Raw genomic sequence first — 13,238 nt, forward strand, 5'->3', positions numbered from 1 at the left:
TGTAAGTCTTAACCCATTGATTTCCCTTGTGGGTGCTTTGTTCTAGGTGTATCATTACAGAACTGTTCTCGCTTGCCAAGAGATAGAAAAACAGAGCTTGAGGTTGGTGTCTGTAGGGGGCCCAGGACCCTGGGGCCACATCAAAAGGCTTTTTGACTGGTCACTTATGCGTAGAACTGTGCTAATCAAGTACTATGTTCTATAATGGTGTTGTGGAGGCATGAGATCATACATAAATACTTCAGAGGCATTCTCCACAGACCAGCAGCTCCCCCTGGGGCTCCACAGTGGCAAACTGACCTCTAATACAACATACATTGTGTGTGTGTGTGTGTGTGTGTGTGTGTGTGTGTGTGTAGGAAGGGATAGTGTGTGTGTTTTTTTCTGTGTTAAGGGAGAGCAAATGGGATTGTATGTGTCATGATACATGTGTTTGGTACTGTGTATCCACACAGTACATCAGTGACAAACCACAAGGAGTTGTGTGAAATAGGCAGTGAAGTGTGTGTATGTGTGTGCACATGTGAGTGTGTGTTTTGGTGTGGGCTCAGCTGTCAGGTCTCCCTTGTGGGCCATTACCTCTGATGCTTGGCTTGGGTCTATCAAGTGTAGGACATCAACATCACCCTTGTACATGCAGACACACACACACACACACACACACACTGACTCTCTGCCTCCTCACCTTGGCCTGATGGGACATCACTGGGGGAATGTACATCCACCACCAAAGACAATTTGTCTTTATAGCCGGGATCGCAGCCCCATAGCGGTCTCTCTCTGCTTCATCTGTGTCCCTCAGGTAGTTTGAGGTGTCCGAAGGTAAAAGGCAGGACAGGCTGACATGATGTTTTGGCTGATCGATGACAGCCTGGCTCCCCACATGAGTGAAGAAGCAGCCTGTTTCCCTGCCTGGGGTTTATAACACTGGCACATGGATGTTAAGCAGTAAATCTTCTCCACAATGAGATCTGGATGCTGCCTGGGAGCACATGGGCGTCATCTGGATACGTCTGGGGGGGGTGGCACTCATTACACTTCAGTTTAAGTGACTGCAGATAGAGGCATGAAAACAAGCAAAGATGGAGCAAGTTTTTTTTTTGTGGGAGACTTTTTATCCTGTGAGCTGGGAATTCTTGGCAGGCGTCAACCCACCAACTGTGGATACATGGCTCTGCAGTAGCAGTGTGACTGAGGCAGATGTTTGGCTGTGTTATGACCCCGGTAATAAGACAGACATGTGGCTGTGCTGCATCAGGAGGAGCAGGTGCTGCCACCACACAGCCATTACCATCTGCATTGATGAGATCAGGGACTCAGCCATGCTGGATGCTATAGATGGTTAGTATCCCTTAAAGTAAAAACATAAAATAAATAAATGTGCAAGCTGGTGAAGTCAGCAACCCACCCTCCCCCAGAAAATCAGTATAATTTTCCAAAAGGGACTTGCAGCGCTGATTAGTGAGTGTATATCCTAATGCTATTGTATATTATATCATTTTTATCTGCTGTGATATCACTATAAAATTCTTTTAATACCCCATTTGGCACTCAAAACACTGTTGTGGTATTTATCCCTCAGTGATTAACATGGTTAGCCTACTGTAGGGATTAGCCAGGCAGAAATAGAGAATTACACGCTCTCTGTGTTGAAAGGGCAAACTATATGATGGATGAAGAGATGGAGGGGAGCGACTGAGGTAAGTATGGATGGACGGATGAAAGGTGGTTTGGTGCCTGGTGAAGCGACAGCAGAAAAGGAGAGATGCAGGGTGGAGGAATGGATGAGAGGAGGGGGGTGGGGTGGGGGTGGGGGGTGTAATTAAAAAAAAGGGCTAGTATCACTTTAACGTCCTCTGACGTCATGCTGATGCAGATCTGCCGGGCTGGATGCGAGCAGTGGAAAGGGATGCCGAAAAAATGAAACTCCTTAGCACTAATTTTTCACATCCCTCTACAGGAGAGGATGGAGACCAACCTTACGACGGCCTCTGTACAAAGGAGCGGATTAATACCTGTTTTCACCACTCAGTGCACGTGAGTATGCCGTCAGCGCGACAGAAACTGAAGGTAGACGCGACGCAGAGAAGCTACCATATTGAGGTCAGAAGAAAGCGTTGCCAAGACGACCAGCTTGCTAGGGAGGACACTGCGGCGCGCGTCACACGCCGGGGACGAGCGTGCGTGCATACGTGCGTGCTGGTGCGCGCGCGCGTGCTACTGCGAGCCAGCCGAGGCGGTCACGGCATCCACACAGCAGCGGCAGCAGCAGAGGCAGCGTCTTCTCACAAGACTACCGGAGGACCGCGCCGTGTTTGTCCGCCGTTACCGAGGCTTGCACCGTGACTTGAGGCGCCGCTCGGCCGAGTCGGAGTTCTGCTTGAGGGGATTTACTGAGGATTTATCGACGACATCCCAGAAAAACGCTCAAAAACCCGAGCTGCTGCGACCATTGGTCAACACAGGTGACACTTCCCGGCTGTCAAATCCGCCGAGTCCCCGCAGACACGTCCGGGTTATTTGGGGGTTATTTTATCGTTAAAGGGCCTCGATAAAAACAGACTTTTCTCCTGAGGCAAACCGAACTGTCAGTCGAGAAATTAAATAATATATTGGCGTGCTCAAGAAGAGTGAGAAGACCGAACCGAGCCTGCCCGCTCGGATGGGGAATCATACTAAATCCTGCTGTATGTGGTGTGTAATGCAGTAGAGCAGCTTTATTTTTGGTATTCACTCTCCACTGTCATTGTCTCCAGTCATGAAGTCCCACCTGCCGGCCGGGCTGGATTGAACGAGGTAGTGCTGCCGGGGGTGGGCATTTTTTGGTGTAATTTTTTGTGTTTTTTTTTTTTAATTTATTTTTTATTTTTTTATTTATGTTTTTGTAGGCACACTTTTTGCTCGCGTGACAATTACCGCTACTGAAGGAAGGTTTAGTGAAGAGGACAAGGAAGAGAAGGACGAAATCTCAGGAAAAAAACCCAACAACACACAAAACAAAAAACATCAGTGGGAATCTGGCACCTTACCCGCACCCGTGGATCACAAATTAACAGGTAGGCTGAGGTTTACATGGCTTTTTACTGAGGAGGCGATTCTCACTGAAAAATCTGAGTCACACACTAAAACATCTTGTTTAATTGATTGTTACTCACAGTTTGTATTTAATTTGCATTTTTAATTGCGTGTATGTGTGTGTGTTTCACCTATAGTGAAAGGAGTAATGAGGTTGATTGATTGACAAAATTGAGTTATTTTCCTTTATAAGTATTTATATTTTTTATTACCTGATACCTGCATGTAATTCTAAAGTATATATTTGGAAAATGAATGGGGATGCATGTTGTCGAGAGCACACTGTTAAGAAAATGCATTTTCACTTGTGCAAAACATGTTTGTAACGAACGTCATTTTGTTGTACTCGCACAGAGTTTTGACCAATCTGTTGGATTCTGCAGCTGGTTATCAGTATGTATGTAGTACGTATGTGGATTTGCTGTATGGCAGTCACAGCAGCTGTGAATGCTTGGTGCTTCGTGCAGGCAAAGCTTCTCCTTCATATCAGAGGAGATGCATTCCCTGTACCATTAATGAGGACCTGGACTCAGAGCTCCTCTGGTCAAATAAGAGAAACAGAGGCTGCTATTCAGTCACACTGAGCTCATTTCTCTGCTGCTCTAATATGCAGAATTTGGAGTTTATTAATCAAAGTGCTTCTCTGAGATTGTATTAGTCATTGCACATGTGACAATTGTGCATTTCTTTCATTGTGTGTATTGTCTGGAGTAAGAGTGAAATGAACAAGAGTGAAAGGGAATTTCTGCAAACAAACCAGCCTGAGTCACAGACAGATGTTTGAAATGATGCACACTCACAAAAGTCCCCCTTCAACAGTTCAACCATCCTTCAACTTAATATGAGACATCTTTTCATGGGGTCTTTATACCCAAAAGACCTCAGGAAAGCGCCATGGCCATGAGAACATATTCCCCTAAATGCTCCCCTCCGCACACACACACAAATCATTGCACACACACAGCACGAAGAATGGGGCGCATTTATATGCTGTGGCTGGTGTTGTGGGGCATTCGGATCGGCAGGGCCTGCTCGATGATAGAATTCAGCAGGGACAAGAAGACCTCTGTTCTTATCTGTGGCGACGAGAAGGGGAAGGCAGCTCCACTCAGCTCAGCTCAGCTCCTTTCCTTGGTTTAGGCAGCTAGCCTGCCCTATATAGCAGATAGGGACATCTCCTCTGTGGGGAGAAAACGTTTTAATGGAGGCGGGGAGGGGGGGTTGCGCGACTGTCCTTGTGCTAAATAGATGTTGTCACAGAGGAGTTGTTATTTATCTTGATGGCGGCTGGCTGGAAACTTTGAAGACCTGTGGAGATGTTTAAGGGGGATTAAGGTGGCACGCATTTGTGTTTGAGAAATAAGTACACAGATTGGGGGGAAAAAATGAAAGCGAGGGGGAGACGTCATAGAGCATTTCTGCAGTAATATAACATATATTCTGTTTATCCATTTGGAGTAAGTGGCTGATTTACAGTGAGCCTTACAAAAACATAAAGAATAGGTAACCTTGTCAAGAAGGCCTGTACACACACCACTTTATGTGTGTTTGCGTGTGGGTATCCTGTGTGCAAGGCCCCTGAAACCATTGCTTAGTGCCATCCATTCCGGGCAAGATGCAGCAAAGCTGGAGGCAGATGGGAGTGAAGCGTTCAGAGGGTGCCGTTGGGTAGATTGATGGCTCCTCACGCGCGTCGCTAAGCAGTCAACAGATGCAGGGCCAGTGTTGTGACAGGGTGGCTTGAAACGGCCATCACGATCCCGAACGTTTGCACTTTTCGTAGTCCTAAAAAGCCCTACCTGTCCGTTAACTACTGCTAATTTTATCCCTCACTGTTTATTTTTACTGTAGATAAATTGGTGACAGCAGGTCCCCAGGTGTGTTAGGATGTTTTCTGACTGCGGAGATGACGCCAATTGCTGCTAATTTTAGGTGAGAGATGTCAGCTGTGTTAAAAAAAAAAATTCTTCAGGATAATGGCAGCTGACATGTTGACTGGAGAACAGGAGACTCATCTGATGAAGGCTGGTGAAATTAAATGTTTGTTTAGCAAAGTCGAAATGAATTAGTAAAGCCAAGGCTGGCTGAACATACAGGTCCTCAGGGAGGCGCTGTTGTTCATATCTTCCTTCTGTTACAAGAAACTGTGGAGGGAACCATGTGTGTCTGTCATTGCTTTGAAGGTGCAGAGATGTATTTTTAGAACTGCTGGCAGAATTTTATTTTCCCCAGCAGCGTGAATTTGTCTTCTGTTCTCAGCTAACTTGATGGTTCCAAGGTGACAAACTGTACAGTTAGCGGTTGTATAATTGACAGAATATTGAATAATTGCAGGAACCTGTTTGCACATTTGAAGGATCTGTTTAGGGAAGGTGACTGGGAGCAGTGTGTTAGAGAGACTCACACTTAATGAACACCTAACTTCGGGAAGTAACACAGAAATACTTTGACTACTTTGGCTGTGAGTGGATATTCAATATTTTGGCAGCTTCTATGACGTGTGCTTGTTGCTGTGGCCTCATTTGTGTTACTACTAAACTCTACTCCTAAAGCATGTTTTCTCTGCTTTTCTAGTAGAAAATAAAGCCGATTTAATGGAATGGCTCAATAATGGAGACTCTTTTATATGGCAAGTCTTGGTAATTGACAGCAAGCTGTTCACAATAGGAATATGCCACTCCATCTTCCTTTAGCGCCAGTCTCCCCATGCAGTCACCCATACTTTTACATGTGTTTGTTGTCTTATGCAGGCTACCACTCTCTCCCCATTAGATTAAATCGATTTATTTCCCTCTCCCACAAAAAGACAGCATGCTTTTGCAGCACCATATATACTCTGCATGACTCCTTTATTGCATTTATTCCTCATTCGTGTATTCATTTGTTCCTCTTCTCAATCCATTTGTGGCCGACTCATTCATTTGGTTCAAAGGAAGCCTGGCTGTATGTTTTTTTTTTTTCTCTTGCAAGGAGTGTGTGTCGTTGCTATGGCAGCATCTTTTTGGAAGGATAAGCCCCACAAAGATTTTAAAACCTCAAGCTTGTGATTTTGTTTTCACTGGTTTGTGCATGTATTTTAAAGCTGCAAAATTAATCAGAAAAACAACTGACATCACCACATCGACTGCTGCAATGTCCAAATTGCTGTAGGATGCATTTCCCCCCCCCTTTATGATAAAGCCCAGTAAACAGTGTTCTCTGGTGCTGTGCAGAATCCCGACACGAAATCGTTATGACCAAATATTTTATTACTTTCACATTGCGCAGACCTAAGCATTAGCATGTCTTATTTACTCCGTTTCTTCTGCAGCCGGGGAAAAAAAAAGCATCTGCAAAAGTTGGACTTTTTTTTTTCAGTTAATACTCTGCAGTCTTTGCATATATGGCAGTGAATGCTATTGATCTGGCAATTTTCTTTATTGAGAGTTATTGAGAGAGGGAAGGTAAAAGATTATATTATATTGTTGAGGATTGTTCTCTGAGACAAGTACCTCCATCTTCTCAGCTTGGCCTGTCAGTGTTTCTGTTTTGTTGCGATTCTCTTTGAGTGCTGGTCTCCCACAGTCCCTCCACAGTGGCCCATCTCTCGTCTTTGTCTGAGCCTGTTGAATGAGATCTTTGCTCTCTGGGGTGCAAGATGGAGACGAGGGGTTAGAGCCATTACTTGTCTCGGCTCCGACCTTCCTCTCTCTATCTGTCTGCCTCAGTCTTCCTCTTTTCCTCTGTATTGTGATATTTTCTGCTGTTTTGTTCACCCCCCCCCCCCTTGCCGTATCTGTCTCTGCCGTTCACCCTTACACTCTCTTTCCAATCATTCCTTCCTCTCTCTCTCCTCCTTTTGTCTTCAAACCCCCACGTCGTCCGTCAACCAGAGGCGAACGGTGCTGTAGTGTCCCCGATGGGCTCATTAAGGTTAGATCAAGGTCGAACACTCTCTGACACATTTTGATCGAAAAAACCTGATGTTTGCTTGCCGGGTCTCCAGGCAAATGCAGCAGCAGCTTTCACATCACCACTCCTCCCGCCCCCTGCTAGAACCTGGCTGACCACCAGCCAAGATCAATGAACATTTACTCCTCTTTTCTTCAAAGAGATAAAAGCCAAAGGAAGACACAGGGACAGTGAGAAACCACCCAGAACATCCATCAGCTATAGCTCAGGACCGCTAGCTGCCTTCCTAAGTTTGACATTGCATGAGGTTGGTTACAGCTCCGCGTTCTCTCCGACAATAGAAAACCTGCAAAGATTAAAACCACTGTTGAGTGATTTCTGAACAAATAATTCCATTCATAATAGAGGTGCAAGGCTACAATGGGATTTCATGCCTCTCTGTTGCAGAGTCGGGCCCTGAATAGAAAGCAGGATACAGATTTGATGGAATCAACAGCACTGGAGTCAGCAGCAGCCGGGATTAAATACATCCTGCTTTCTGGCCAGTCAGATTGACTGACAGTCAGAATCCATGTTGTTCTGAGCAATGCAGCTCATCCCTCTGGCATCCTGGGTGACTTCCCTGTATTTCTCTAGTGCATCCATGGGAATTCTACCTGTGTGCTTCGTTCATGCCCCTAATTCCCCTCTGCAATCCTTTTCATAGTCAGAGGATTTTATACTCAAATCTCACAGCAACACAACTTCTGAGATTAATGTTTGAATGAAAAAAATATTTCTGTTCCCCTTTGCCCTGTGTTTTTTACCACAGTCTCTCTGACACACACACACAGCAGTGCAGTGCATCTTTGACTTACAAGCGCACACCACGTTACATTTTGCCATCAACAGGGACGCGGAGAAATTGAGTGAGTTATAGTATTGACAGCATCTCAAGGTCAGGAGTAGCCACATCCTCGCAAGTAGCCGACAGTAAACCCTCAGCATTGCAAACAAGCTCTGGGGTCAACGGGGCTGAAGACAGGCAGGTAGGCAAGCTGCTACTCCTGCCCTCTTACCCCAGACACATACTCAGGGAGGAGGAGAGAATGTGCTCGGAAAGTCAAGTGACCGCGGATGTCGCAAGAAATCGAAAAGAGCGGGGGAAGTGAGCTGAAGAGCAAATAGGAGGGTGTTTCAGAACCACAAGCTGTGAAGGAGCGTACTGTACAACAGGGAGAGAGAAAGGGAGAGGAATGCCACAACATTACACCATCATCTCTCTATTTTGCTATCCTAACATCTGCTGTATGCCACCTCTTTCCCTGCTGTTGCACACACATTAGTATGGGCTGACACACCACCACACATATTAGTATGAGCTGTCAGCGGAAGCCCCAACAACTAGCTAGAGAAGGACCAGTTGAATGGTAATGCTGGCAAAGGAAGCAGTAACAGTAGTGGCTGTGCTGGCCAACACGCTGAAGTGTTATCACTGTGGCTGCACTGTATAATGATGAGGGTTGTTATAAAACACACATACAGTATTTCCCTCTTGCGCTGGCACACACACACACACACACACACACACACACACACACTGAGCTCTGGTCTCAGTCAGTCAAACATAATGAGCCTCCATGGCGACATAGCCAGTGGCTGTCCCGTAGTGCAGGCTAGGCCGTTATCCATTTGATGTCCATCTGTTGACATAAGTGACGGTGGGTCGCAGTGGTTGGGTTTGAGGCATGGCCAGAGCTGCCGGCTAATGGCAGCACTTGAGGATACTGAGATACCAGTCGCTGCTGTCGATCTCCCAGGGGTTATTGCTCCTGGAGGAGCTATGGATGAGCTGTTTTCAGCTACATACCTTCTCCAGTGCTCAGACATTTATTGCTAAGGCACGCATGTGTGTGCCATTGCACATCACCTCTTCAACCTTAGCTTAAGAGCTGAGCCTCAACCCCTCCCCCTCCAAACAAATGGAGCGTTTCAAGTACTTCCGTATGCCGTCGAGCTCCAGTTGATGCATTGTTAGGCTGCTGGGCTTTAGCTGTCGTGATGGCAGACGCTAATGAAAAGAATAAGCCTGTTCTTATATAGTGAATTAGGATGTCTCTTACTTGATGGGCCAGTGCTAGATTCTGGTTGTGTTTGTGTGTGTTGGTTAGGAAGGAAAGCAGAGGCACGACAGTGATGAATGAGCACCAGAATGGCACTATTACGATTTTGTGCTCGATGATGCCAAGCAGACAATGATCGTCCCTGTTATTGTCGCAATCAACAAAGAAAACACTAGCCTTCAGGATGAAGGAGGACACACACACTAACATGTGCACATGAACACACACCACAGGAAGAGGTTCTGCCTCAAAACCTTTGGCACGCCTTTCTCCTGTGATTTATTTTAACTAACGGCACTTTCTTTTTGTCTTCTCTTAATATTTAAGGATGCGGCATGTGTATCCACTATCCGTCATAGAAAACAATGCACGTTGGTTGGAATCATTCATCTGTGGCTCTTCACACTGTCTCTCAAGGCTGAAGCAATTCTTCTGCTGACAAATGGTAGCAGGAAAGAGGGGCTAAATTCCAATCTGTGTGGATCACTCCTGGGCCAAACACCCCACTTGAGCAGATTTTCGCAGGCTATACTTTCACAGGTAGCAGCTCACAGCACCAAGAACATAAATGTCAGTGTTCTGACTCGTACCGAACTTTATTGAGTGCACTTATCTGCCACCCTCAGGCTACAGTATCTTGGTGAAAATGACTCATCTTCCCTGTGCAGTGCCCTTCATATGTCCCTTCTGACTGTCTGGAATTTACCAAAGATGGAATAAAGGTGCAAAGAACAAGAATGCAGGTTATGTGGTAACAGAAGAAGAAGGCGAGAGTGACCACAATAGGAATGCAGAAGATTAGAAATACAAGTATAGGGAGCATGGACTGTAATAGTAAATGGTACAGGAAGGTATAGGTGGCATATAAAGGGGGAACAGCTCACCATTAGAGGAAGAAAGATAGGGTCTTGTCACCTTAATTAGCCAGTGTAAGGGAGTGTAACCTTGATCACACGCTAGCGCTAACAGCTAATGAGTGGTGAGATTGCTTTGCCGAGATATATTTTAGCGTGTATTGCTTTTAGATGACGGAATGGGATGGGATGCGGTTGTTTCTGCAAAGTCGAAGACTTGGGAAGAAAGCAGCCGGAGCTCCCCTGATACCTACATGAAACGATCTCTTTCCATTTGGGTTTAAACTCCGGGGACTTGGAAATAAGATGGGGAATAGGAGAAGAGGGCGTCGATTTCGAAGGCTGCAAGTCAGCAGGATTTTCCCGTCTTGTTTCCCCCCCCCCCCCCCAACTGCCTCTTTCTCTCTCTCTCTCCTTTTGTGGGGAATAAACACATTTCAAAGGATGAGCTTTATCCCCCTCACTGGAGAACATGCTTCGCATTCTGGATGACAGAGCAGCTGCAAAGGTGTGTGTTGTGTAAGTGCGGTTGATGGGTATGTGTGTGCTTGACGTGCGTATTCCTCCTATCGAGATTTTGTTGACAAGTAAATATCTGAATTGATTTTCCAAAGGTCTCTGAAAGACTGACCCATAGATTGTGTTCTTGACATCTTATTTTGGAGGCCTTTGACAAATCTGAAGAGGTGGGGTTGTATTGATTCCTGCAGGTGAGCCAATAGTTCATAATCATCACTAACATGAAGAAATTTTCATCAGAGAATTACTGGATGGTCAGTCAACCAATTCTGTTAAGCACACAAGGGAATTTGACTCCACATCCTCTAAATCTTTGTTTGCCAAAATCTGTCTACCTCTCCGGTCGTTGCCCTCCTCACCTCCACCCATTTGCACTTTCATCCCTCCCCCTCCCTTTTCTGCCACTGGCTACTGAGACCAGCCCCTGCCCTCTCCATTTTCTCCTCTCTCCACTTAATTAACCCATTGATCAGGACGCTCATAAATTAGTCCTCTGGAGAGGCCCTCATAGAACACTCTTCCCCTTCTCTCACACCCCTCACCCCGAGCCGTTCTTTCACTGGCCACAATGTTACAAACAAGGTCCCCGGGCCGCCCTAAAAAGCCTCAGTTGTGTCATCGTCTGAAGCCAAATATATTTTTCAAAATTTCAGTCGACTCAGCCGCCTGTAGATTTACACTGGCTAGCGAAAGCTGGAGAGCATGGAAAGAGGAATTAAGGCAAGTAGGGAGCAGGGAGTTGGGTTGAGGTCAATGCTGCTCTTGTACAACCCCTCAATTCATTAGACTCACATAGCTCAACCTTTTCATGGCACCCCCCATGTGTCTGTAAATGTTTTCCCCCTTCCTTCCGTCTCTCTCTCTCTCTCTCTTTCTCTCTCTTGCTCTCTGTCTGACCTGTTCTCCAGAGCAGGGTGCTGGGTGCCTGCTCAGAGATTTGCCCAATTAGGGGGATCTCAGAGATCATTATGGAGGGAGGCCTCTCTAACAACCCCTCCTCAGCATCCTCTTGCCTATTTCTTCCGTTTCCGTCCTGGCCTCTTTACTCTTTTTCCTGTTTACATCGCTTGTACCTCCTTAACAAGTTCCGCCCTCTCTTCATCCTTTACCGCAACCACTTTCATTGTTCCTCCTTCTCATTTAGCCTCCTTTCATTATTGCCAGACCTCTTTTCTTCCATGTTTCTCCCAGAATCTCTATGTTGTCATCCTTTTGGCAGCTCTTGCTATACTCCCACTGCACTTAAATCCTCTTCACCCTTATCCTCTCTTATGTCTAGTGTTTTATCTGTGTCTTGCCCCGTGGTGCGTCAAACACTTCGCCCCCTGTCTCGTTTTTTCCTTGCCTAACGGAGTGTCTAAGAGAGCTAAATGGATCTGAACCTGGAACATGCGCTGGCTATGGTCCGATTTAGGCTGGGTGGATGGTTTGATTTAAAGGCATAGCTTGCTGGTGTGTGATTCATTCATATCCCAAGGTGTCCTGTTTAGAGCCACAGCCAAGGATGGGAGTTTTCACCAAGCCAAAAGCTATGTGTGTGCTTGTGGAGGTCAGTTAAGGGCGCTATGCTTTGGCAAACTACAGAGGGGAATGCATATAGAAGAGAAATATTTTCTGTTAAGAGTGTAGTGACAAGAACCTTGTCGCAGTGAATCAGGTGATAAGAATAAGGGCTCTGTGTGTATGAGACATTCTAGCCAGCACTCCCTCTAATCCAGCCTAATCCAAAATGGCAAAATGTATGTGTGTGTATGTATGTTAATATCTGGGGGAGATTGCGAGCCTGAAACTCTGTGGAAGAGTTGTCCTCTCTTTGTTGTCTCACTACATTGAGTTGTACATTGCAGGACTGCTGACTCCTGTATGCGTAAGTGGCTCTCATGGCTCAGCTTGTCATGGACATGCACACACGCAAGGACACACACATACAGGTTTACTAGCCTCGGGCATATTTCACCATAGCTGTCGCTGCACTTTACATAAGAGTAAATATGTTTCAGGGAATAATCTGATCCGCCATGTGCCCTCTCCAGCTCACGAGTCTTCTCAGTACAACAGTTATAATGCTATTACATTCACTCTTGTCAAAACCAGACTTCAAGGTCAGTCACAACAGACAGGGATTTAGAGTCAGAGCAGAGCAGAGAACAAGTTAAACATTGCAGTTTTACGTATTAGAGTAAAATGGTTCCCAAGGGTTCTACAAGTCAAGGTCAGTGATAACACTATCACATGGGGCTGGGTGGTTTGGAGGGGGTGCAACATTAAACACCATCCAAACTTTATCCCCAGAGTGACAGAGTCTACAGAGATTAGCATACCTGCCAGCACTTCAGTCAGCATGTTTGTGTGCATTGTACTGTATAAAGAGTCTTTATTTACCAGGACTTTGTGAATAAGCTTTAGCCTAAATTACACAGGTGTCTTCATCACCTGTGCAATTTTACACAGGTGTCTTCATCACCTGTGTAATTTTGGTTTCCATGGAAATACATATTCTACTTATTCACCAGTGCATCCTGCAGACTTAGGATGCTAGGCTGTAAAGATACATGTACATTAGTTAGATACATTAGTTTTGAACATGCTTCATTTCAAGACCCCGTATGAAACCTGAATGTATGGTTTTATTAGTTTAATTGCAGTGTATAGTTAGCACAAGTAAAATATGTATAGTAGTAATCGCAGTGTGTTGACTAGAAGTGTTCAAGTAAAACACTTCTAGTCAGCCTGTATAAGTAGCAGTATGGAAACACAAATGACTAAAGATTGTACATACTGGATCTTTGTACTGCTT

The 13,238-nt window shown here is 45.6% G+C and overlaps 1 protein-coding gene across 4 annotated transcripts in view; it reads left to right on the forward strand.

Annotated features, from left to right (window-relative positions):
* The first annotated feature begins 1,886 nt into the window (after positions 1 to 1,886).
* Positions 1,887 to 13,238, forward strand: part of nlgn2a (neuroligin 2a) — a 167,072-nt gene continuing 155,720 nt past the window's right edge. For 3 of the 4 annotated variants that reach the window (XM_018703897.2, XM_018703900.2, XM_018703898.2), the window contains exon 1: positions 1,887 to 3,056. The gene's annotated coding sequence lies outside the window, so the exon portion shown is untranslated. The remainder of the gene's footprint in view (positions 3,057 to 13,238) is intronic. The other variant, XM_018703899.2, reaches the window with a different exon arrangement.

This window comes from Lates calcarifer, linkage group LG14 (genome assembly GCF_001640805.2).
Source record: "Lates calcarifer isolate ASB-BC8 linkage group LG14, TLL_Latcal_v3, whole genome shotgun sequence".
NCBI lineage: Eukaryota > Metazoa > Chordata > Actinopteri > Centropomidae > Lates > Lates calcarifer.